The 10,402-nt window shown below is 36.2% G+C and overlaps 1 long non-coding RNA gene across 1 annotated transcript; it reads left to right on the top strand.

Annotated features, from left to right (window-relative positions):
* The first annotated feature begins 112 nt into the window (after positions 1-112).
* LOC145719665 (uncharacterized) lies at positions 113-10,262 on the top strand. The gene is made up of 2 exons (XR_014142535.1): positions 113-698; positions 9,319-10,262. It is a non-coding gene; the product is annotated as an uncharacterized LOC145719665 (long non-coding RNA).
* The last annotated feature ends 140 nt before the right edge of the window (positions 10,263-10,402 follow it).

Here is a 10,402-nt window from a genome sequence, read left to right on the forward strand (position 1 = left end):
GGTGATAGACATTGGGGAGGGTATGTGCTATGGTGAGTGCTGTGAATTGTGCAAGACTGTTGAATCTCAGATCTGTACCTCTGAAACAAATAATACGGTATATGTTAAAAAAAAAAAAAGAAGAAGATAGGAGGGGAAGAATGAAGGGGGGGAAATCGGAGGGGGAGACGAACCATGAGAGACGATGGACTCTGAGAAACAAACTGAGGATTCTAGAGGGGAGGGGTGTGGGGGGATGGCTTAGCCTGGTGATGGGTATTAAATAGGGCACGTTCTGCATGGAGCACTGGGTGTTATACGCAAACAATGAATCATGGAACACTACATCAAAAACTAATGATGTAATGTATGGTGATTAACATAACAATAAAAAAATTTTAAAAAGAATTGTATGGTGACAGATGGCAGCTACACTTGTGAGCATAGCATAGCATATAGAGAAACTGAATCACTGTGTTGTACACCTGAAACTAATGTAACATTGTATGTCAACTATACTCCGATAAAAATAATAATAAAATATATACACGATTCTCAACGAAAAAAGTATGTTTTACCAGGCCTCGTAACTGGAACAACAAATTCATTTCTTTTTTGTGTGATTTTAGGGAAGAGCTCTACTCCATTGGGCATGTGATCGAGGACATAAAGAACTAGTTACAGTCCTGCTACAATATAGAGCTGATATTAACTGTCAGGTAAGACTGATAAAGAGGGAGCTTTTTTTAAAAAATCGAGGTAAAATTCGCACAACATAAAATTCACCATATTAACCACTTTAAAGTGTAAAGTTCATTGGCATTCATACACTTAACAGTGTTGTGTGACTGTTGCTACTTTCTTGTTTCACATTTTCGTTACCCCAAAAGGAAACCTTGTACTTGCTAAGCAGTCACGCCCTATTTCCCCCTCATCACAGACTTGGCAACAACTAATCCGCTTTCTGTTCCAATGGATTTGCCTACTCTGGATGCTTTCTGTTTCAATGGATTTGCCTACTCTGGATATTTCATATAAATGGAATCATAATCAATGGCTTCTTTCACTTGGCATAATGTTTTCAAGTTCATCATGTAGCATGTAACAGTACTTCATTTTTTTTTATGGCTAAATATTATACCGTTGTACGGCATACCACATGTTGTTTATCATTTCGTCAGTTGATGGACAGTTGGGTTATTTCCATTTTTTGGCAGTTGTGAATAATTGCTGTGAGCAATTCATGTATGTGTTTTTGAACGCTTCTTTTCAGTTCTTTTGGTTCTGTACCTAAGAGTAGGATTTCAGAGTTGTATGGTAATTTGATGTTTTTGAGGAACCTCCACAAACTATTTCCACAGGAATCACACCATTTTACATTCCTACCAGCAATGCATGAGGGTTCTAATTTCTCCACTGCTTTGCCAACACTTATTTTCTTTTTTAGTAACCATTATACTGGGGGCAAAGCGATATCACATCTTGCTTGATTTTGATTTGTATTTCTTTAACAACTGGTGATATTGATATCTTTTCATGTACTTGTTAACAAAGTCTGAATCTCCTTTGGAGAAATGTCTATTCAAGTCTTTCACCCCTTTTTAAATTGAGTTGTCTTTTTGTTGTTAAGATTTGAGAGTTCTTTATATATTCTGGGTAGTAGACCACTGTCAGACACATGATTTGCAGGTATCTTCTTCCTTTCTATGGGTTCTTTTCACTTTTTGATAGTGTCTTTTGGTGCACAGGTTTTAATTTTGATATAAGTTCAATTTATCTATTTTTTCTTTTGTTGGTTGTGCTCTTGGTGTCATACTTAAGAAACCATTGCCAAATATAAGGTCATTAAGATTTACCCTTATGTTTTCTTTCCTTTTTATTTTTAGTGTAGCAAAATATACATAACATAAAATTTACCATTTTAACCATTTTTAAGTGTGCAGTTCTGTGGCGTTAAGTACATTCAAATTGTTCAACCATCACCACCATTCACCTCTAGAACTTTTTCTTCTTCCCCAACTGAAATTCTGAATCCTTAACTAACTACCCATTTCCCTAGCTCCTAACAACCACAATTCTACTTTCTACCTTCATGAATTTGACTATTCGAAGTATCTCATATAAGTGGAATTTTATAATATTTGTCCTTTTTTGACTGACTCATTTCACTTAACATAATATTTTCAAGGATCCTCAATGTTGGTAGCATGAGTCAGAATTTCCTTCCTTTTTAGGGGCGCCTGGGTAGCTCATTTGGTTAAGCGTCTGCCTTTGGCACAGAGTCTGATCCCAGGGTCCTGGAATCGAGCCCCATGTCCGGCTCCCTGCTCAGCGGGGAGTCTGCTTCTCCCTCTCCTTCGGCTCCTCCCCCACTCTTGCTCTCTCTCACTTACTCCTCTCTCTCAAATAAATTAAAAATTAAAAAAATAAAAAGAATTTCCTTCCTTTTTAAAACTAGATAATATATCAGTGTATGTATGTACCACATTTTGTTTATCCAAATATCCATCTATGGACACTTGGGTTGCTTTCCCCTTTTCACTATTGTGAAGAATCCTCCTATGAGCATAGGAAACAAATGTTTATTTGAGTCCTTGCTTTCACTTCTTTTGAGTATATACCCAGAAGTGGAATTGCTTGAGCATATTGTAATTCTTTGTGGAATATTTTGAGGAGTCACCATACCATTTTCCACAGTGGCTACACCATTATACATCCCCATCAGCCATACACAAGTGTTCCAGTTTTCTTCACATCTTTACCAACACTTGTTATTTTCTGTATTTGTGATAATAGGGATCTTACTGAGTGTGAAGTGGTATCTCATTGTGGTTTTAATACGCATTTCCCTAATGATTTGTGATGTTGAACATCTTTTCACTCGATTATCGGCCCTTTGTATATCTTCTTTGTTTGTGTCCTTTGTGCATTTTTAAATTGAGTTGTTTGTATTTTTAAGTTAAGTTGTAGGAATTCCTTATATATTCTGGATGTCAAAACCTTGTCAGATACATGATTTGCAAATATTTTTTCCCATTCTGTGAATTGTCTTTCACTCTGTTGATAGTGTCCTTTGATGCACAACAGTTTTAAATTTTGATGAAGTCTGCCTGACCTATTTTTTTCTTTTGTTGCCTGTGCTGTTAGTATCATATACAAGAAATCATTGCTAAATTCAATATTTTGAAGCTTTTTCCCTATGTTTAAGAGTTTTATAATTTTAGATCATATGTTTAGGTCTTTGACCCATTTTGAGTTAGTTTTTGTATATGGCCTAAGGTAGGGGTCCAACTTCATTTTTTTGCACGTGGATAGTCTGTTTTCTCAGCATCATTTGTTGAAATGTCTTTTCCCCATTGAATGGTCTTGGAACCCTTGTCAAAAATCATTTGATCATATATATGAGGGTTTAGGCTTTATATCTATTCCATTGGTCTATATTTCTGTCTTTGTGCCCTTACCACACTGGTTTGATTACCGTAGCTTTGTAGTAAAATTTGAAACCAGGAACTGTGACACCTCCAACTTTCTGTTGTCTTTTTTTTATTTATTTAATTTATTTATTTAAGTAATGTCTACACCCAATGTGGGGCTCAAACTCACAACCCCGAGATTAAGAGTCACATGCTCCTCCAACTGAGCCAGCCAGATGCCATACAACTTTGTTTTACTTTTTCAAGATTGTTTTGGCTATTCTGGGTTGCTTAATAAGATGGATTTTTTTTTAATTTTTGCAAAAAATGTCATTGGGATTTTGATAGGGGTTGCATTGAATTTGTAGATCACTTAGGGGGGTATTGGCATCTTAACAATGTTATATCTTCCACTCTGTGGGTTGTTTTTCCATTTATTGGTTTCTCTAATTTCTTTAGGCAGCATTTTGTGGTTTTCAGTGTATAGTTCTTTCACCTCCTTGGTTAAGTTTATTCCTAAGTATTTTATTCTTTTTGATGCTATTGTAAATGAAATTGTTTTCTAAATTTCCTTTTTGGATTGTTCATTGTTAGTGTTCAGAAACACAGCTGATTTTTGCATGTTGATTTTGTATCCTACAACTTTGCTGAATTCGTTTATTAGTTCTTACAGCTTTTATGGAATCTTTGGGGTTTTTTTACATATAAGATCATGTTTGTTGTCTATAAACAGAGATAATTTTCCTTCTTCCTTTACAATTTGGATTCCTTCTCTTTTTCTTTTCTTTTTTTTTTTAAGTAATCTGTACACCCAGTGTGAGGCTCAAACTCATGACCCCAAATCAAGAGTCACATTCTCTACTGACTGGGCCAGTCAGGTGCCCCAGGATTCCTTTTATTTTTCTTGCTTACTTGCTCTGACTAGGCCTTCTAGTACTATGTCAAATAGAAGTAATATAAATGGGTATCCTTGTCTTGTTCTAGGTGTTTACTTTTTAATTTAGTATATTAGATATAAAATGCTTTTCTTTACATAACGTTGATTACCATATATATCCATTCCAGTCTAGCCCTTTAGGCCTTTGGGATCATCCTGGCTTTTTTCATTAAACCTAAAGTTTTTAGTTCTAACTACACTCTCCACTTCACTCTAAATTTCTTATTTGACCTAAAAGAAATCTCTAGTTTCTTTACTGATCTGCCTTCTCCCATTTCAGCTCATTTTATCCATTCTCATGCTATTATAGTCATCTTCATCTCTATTCTGTCTGTTTTTCAACTGTTAAAGCCACATGGGAAAAGCCTAATTCTGATTAATCCAATTACCTGCCTTTTACACATGTACACCTAGTCTCTGGGCAAGCTAGAAAAAAAATTATACAACTCTGATATTATCATAAATTATGGTATCCCTCTTTAATTTTGCCTGAAAAGTCTTATAGTCCTTTTCATTCTCAGATTCTCTCATTTCACAGAGAATAAGAGAAAGCTTTATCACTAATCCAGATCTCAGCCAGTAGGTCTAAAAACATATATCTCTTCTTGGCTCTCCCTCAGACACTTCAGAGTCACAATATCCTACGCTGGACCTACCATCTCTCAACAACTGCCACTACCCCTCACCGTGGTTGGCACCATCATCCAACCAGTTTTCCAGGATCATCCTTGATTCTTCTCTCATTTTCATACTCATTCAAGTCCTGTCGGTTCTGCCCTCTAAGTATATCTCCACATCTACCCACTTCTCTCTCTTTTTTAAGAAGATTTTATTTATTTATTTGACACAGAGAGACACAGCGAGAGAGGGAACACAAGCAGGGGGAGTGGGAGAGGGAGAAGCAGGCTTCCCGCGGAGCAGGGAGCCCGATGCGGGGCTCGATCCCAGGAGCCTGGGATCATGACCTGAGCCGAAGGCAGGCACTCAACGACTGAGCCACCCAGGCGCCCCTCTACTCACTTCTCTATTTCAACATTTCTAGTACACTAGTTCAGGCTTCTTAAATTATTTCAGCAGCTCTGAACTATATTTCTGCTTCTAATCTTGATATCCTTCAGTATATTTTCCATTTTTCAATGGAAATTCCTGGAGATCCTGGAGAACCTTTCTAAAATGCTAATTTGCCACTGTTTTCTTGTTTACTTTTATTTTTCTAAGGCAAAATCTAAATTTCATGTGCCCTGGAAAGCCCTTCATGATCTTACATCTCCACTTATTTCTCAGCATGCTCCTTGCTTATGCCCCATCCCTGGTGTGCTAAGCTTCATTTCTTTGAAGGACTTGACATGCTGCTCACCTCTTGGCCTTTATATATGCTATTTTCTCTCTCCTTCATTCTCCTTCCTGTGCCTCAGCCTACACACTACTTGCTCCAGGAAGCCTTCCTTCACTCAGCCACTTAGATACACTCAGTAGTTTATAGCTCCCTGTTCTTAAGCTCATCAAAGAGTTATTACAGTACAATCACTTTGTACTGTAATTGGCTGATTACATGTCCGTACTGTCAGCGCTGCCATATACAGGTACTAGAGTCCGGTTGTATCACCAGTGCCTCGCGTAATATCTGACATACTGTAGATGCTCAGTGACTATTGAATAAAGTAATACTGGCTTATAAAGAAGTTGACAATGTTAGAAAAATAGAACGTGAGTACCAGAAAGGACCTAAGCATTTACCAGAACTTTTTGGGTGTCCTTGTTGCTTTATCAGAAGAAATACTTCTTTCCCATTAGACATGTATGCATTCTTCTTGGGCCAGTTCCCTAACTTTGAGCCTGCTGCCATAATTTGCCTTGAAATATATATATATTTCATTTATTTTTTTTTTTAGTAGGTACTATGTATATTAAAAAAAAAAAAAACCAAACCTCGGGTGACCTGGGTGGCTCAGTCAGTTAAGCGTCTGCCTTCGGCTCAGGTCATGATCCCAGGGTCCTGGGATGGAGCCCCGCATCGGGCTCCCTGCTCAGCGGGGAACCTGCTTCTCCCTCTCCCTTTCCCTTTGCCTGCTGCTCCCACTGCTTGTGCTCTCTCTCTCTCTGTCAAATAAATAAATAAAATCTTAAAAGAAAAAAACCCTCAAAAAACGCAAAAGACTCATTTTTAAAAACTCTTCCTCCCATCATTGTTTCCCAGCCACCCAGTTCCCTCTTCTGGAGACAGATCTATTACTAGTTTTATATATATCCATGCAGGATATGTTATATATTTATATAAGCATGTACGTAGCAAACTACACACACTTGCTTTCTTTATCTTAGAGATTGTTCTATATCAGTATTGATAGTGCTGCCTTACTTTTTTTAATGTCTGCATAATATTCCTTTATAGAGATGTATCATAATTTATTTAACTGGTACCATATAAATGGACCAATGTGTTGAGCATCCTTTCCTGTAACCAAGAACCATTTGTATTTCATTTTCTGTGAAATATCTGCTCATATGCTTTGCTCAGTTTCCCATTAGATTGATGTTTTCTTCTTCATTTAGAGGAACTTTTTTTTTTTTTAAAGATTTTATTTATTTGTCAGAGAGAGAGAGAGAGAGAGCAAGTGAGCACAAGCAGAGGGAGAAGCAGGCTTCCCACTGAGCAGGGAGCCCGATGTGGGACTCGATCCCAGGACCCCGGGATCACGACCCAAGCCGAAGGCAGACGCTTAACCAACTGAGCCACCCAGGCGTCCCTAGAGGAACTTTTTATATATTAAGGAAAATTAGCACTTTGTAATAAAAATATTAAAATTTTTCGCCATGTTTCCTTCTCATACTTTCATCATTTCATGGTTTTCTTGATCCATCCAGAATTAATTTGTGTCACATGTATGTAATAGAGATTTTATTTTTGTCCAGATGGTGCCAATTTTATTTTTGTGTGGATGATTAATCATTTGTTCAGTGATGTTTATTGAATAATCTTTCCTCTATTGATTTGAAGTATCTTTCTTTTTTCCATATTCTCACTTCCTCTGTATTATTTCAGGGTATTTCTGGGGCTGTTTCCTATCCCATTGCTCTGTTTTTCCGTTCATGTACTTGTGCTATGATGTCTTAAGGATTATAGCTTCAAAATATTTTTTAATATCTTGTAGGATAGGTTCCTTCACTACTTTTTGAGAAATTTTCCTGTGATTTTTACTTGTTTATTTTTCTTTATGAACTTTTAAATCATGTTTCCATCCCTTGCTTCCCCTATCCACTACCATAAAGTTAAGTAAGTTAAAAAACAAAACAACAAAGTATTGGTGCACTCATGTCTTTTATTTGGTTTGCATTGTTAGGGGGTATTTTGGAGGGAAATGTTCTCAAGTTAGGAATAGCCTGAGGTTTTTGTCTATGTTTTTCTTGTATTATGTTTGGTTAATATAAGACAAACAATCCAAAAACTGCCTTATGTGGCCTTATGGAATACTCTTTACAGAACACCAGTTTTAATGCAAAGTAAAAGTTTCATGTAGGTTTTTGGATGGATCATTTAGGACTATGTGCAGCCAATTTTTTCCTTGACATCTTTGTATTCACAGGACTACTTTATATTGCCCCTAGCCTCGATTTTCCTTTGTTATTGACAATCCTAATCCATACAGTTTGGCTTCAGTTAAGGGAATGCTCTTGGCTTTGTCAGTTTGGATTGCTAACATGCTTCCAAGTCACAGGGCTTTTGGAGATTAGCTCTCAGAATAGCTTTCCCCTTGTAATTTCTTCTTTGGTTTCGTTATTGAAAACTCTTCAAATATAGACAATACAAACATAATAAATGGAAGGAAGGGTTCATCTCCCTCATGATTCAATCTTTCTTAAACAACATTACTATTGACTGGCCTATTGGTTGCCAAAAAGGAAAATCAATTTTATTAGAAGTATTTGCTTGGCCACAGATCGTGGTACTAACCCAGCAGAGACAGGCTGATGTTATCAACTATCTGAAGACTAATTTTTACCATTAGCCTGAAACAGAGTCATAATTAGAGATATGTCAAAGTCTACTCTGTGTTTTTCTGTCATTTTTACCCGTCAGTATATCTCATATGTACTTTTATTGCACTGCAGTTTCTATATTCTGTGACTGATGGAATTGGAACTTTTTATTTTATTTCTAAGAAAGATCCTTTATAGATTTCATTTGTTATCTAGCAGTATTATGGACACACTTTTGTCTCTTCCACTGCTTGGTATTGATTTTTAGTTCAACTCTGGAACTTAGGTTCTTAACCATATTTGAAATTAGGATATGGGTTAAATATACACACATACACCCCACAGACCTCTTGAGTAATTTTGATCTTTCAAACCCTGGAGAAAGATTAAAACTACTCCCAACGCACACTGGAGGTATTTGAATGCTGAAGATTTATTACTAGGTTTTCTAAGATTTACTGTAAAGTAATGTTAAGGAACTCAGCAGGGCTGAGGGAGAAGTGGGAGCATCTGTGGTGTTAGGTGTTTACACTGTGTAGTAGGTGTTAATGCAGTTCAAGTGGAAAATATTTTGTTTGAGTGGTACTGAAATATTTAAGACTTGGTGATTTATAAATTACATAAACTTGTGGTTTACATAATGGCAGAGAGCACTGTGCCCTCTCCGTGAATGCCTTGGTGTCTATGTGTTGTAAAAGATTTCAAAAACATGAGATGTTAACTAAACTTACTGTGGTGATCATTTCACAGTGTATATAAATATTGAATCATTATGTTGTATACCTGAAACTAATATAATGTTGAATGTCAGTTACATCTCAGTTAAAAAAAAGGATATGTGGAATGAACGAATAAATGAATGAATCTGAAAAAAAAAAGAAATTCTATCTCTGTATGTAGTTTCATGAAATAAATAGAAAATGTATTTTTTTTTAAAGTATAGGAATAATGACAAGTCTAGATTTCACCAGGGTGTTGTGGGGCTTAACTTAATGACCTCTCTACCTCAAGCTGTCTTGCTGCTTCTGACCAAGTCTACTCCTCCTCCCCAAGTCCACCAAGAATATTGCTGCCAACAGAGATTTCTTGAGACTGCTGTTTATTATGTCACTGACCTGGTCAAAACTCTCTAAGACTGCACTGCCCATAGGACAAATTCCAAACTCTCTAGATTTGAATTCAGAGTTCCTCATTATCTGAAAAAAGACAAAAAACAAAGTCATGAGAAAAGTATAAAACAGTAAGTAAAACCATCTATAATTATGTGTGTGGGTTGGGGGAGGGGTAAGATATAAAACAGTTTTTTAGTGTTTACTGTGTACCAAGCATTTTATATATATTATCTCTTTTAGTCATCACATCAGTGCTATAATGTAGGTGTTATCTGCATTTTATTGGTGAAGAAACAGGAGGTTGGGAAGTCCTAGAGCTAGTAAGTGATAAAGTTTAGATTTGAACATGTCATTCTAACTCTAAATAAAGCCCTAAGTCTTAACTGCTCCACTGTAAAATTTGAGTACATTTTATTCTCATCTTTATTTTCTCTACTTACACGTATATAACATATTTTAAAGATACTTGGTATAGGGGCGCCTGGCTGGCTCAGTGGTAGAACATGCAACTCTTTATCTTGGGGTCATGAGTTTGAGACTCATGTTGGGTGTAAAGATTACTTAAAAAAATAAAAATTGAAATAAAAAAAAGATATTTGGTACGATAGTACTAGAGTAGTTTTTCTTTATTATTTAAAAGAATTGACATATAAAATACATTTAGTGAGATACATATACTACAAAAATCTTAAGGACACAACTTAATACACACACACATACCTATGCAACTACCATCTGTATTAAAGGAGAACATTTCCAAAACCCCAATAGGTTTGTTTCCTTAAGGAGCTTCCTATCAATATCGATCTTCCCACTCCCACTCTGAGGGAACTATTATTCTGACTTTTTTTTTTTAATTATGTTATGTTAATCACCATACATTACATCATTAGTTTTTGATGTAGTGTTCCATGATTCATTGTTTGTGCATAACACCCAGTGCTCCATGCAGAACATGCCCTCCCCAATACCCATCACCAGGC

Source organism: Leptonychotes weddellii, unplaced genomic scaffold (genome assembly GCF_054177405.1).
Source record: "Leptonychotes weddellii isolate Sample4059 unplaced genomic scaffold, ASM5417740v2 HiC_scaffold_6149, whole genome shotgun sequence".
Lineage (NCBI taxonomy): Eukaryota > Metazoa > Chordata > Mammalia > Carnivora > Phocidae > Leptonychotes > Leptonychotes weddellii.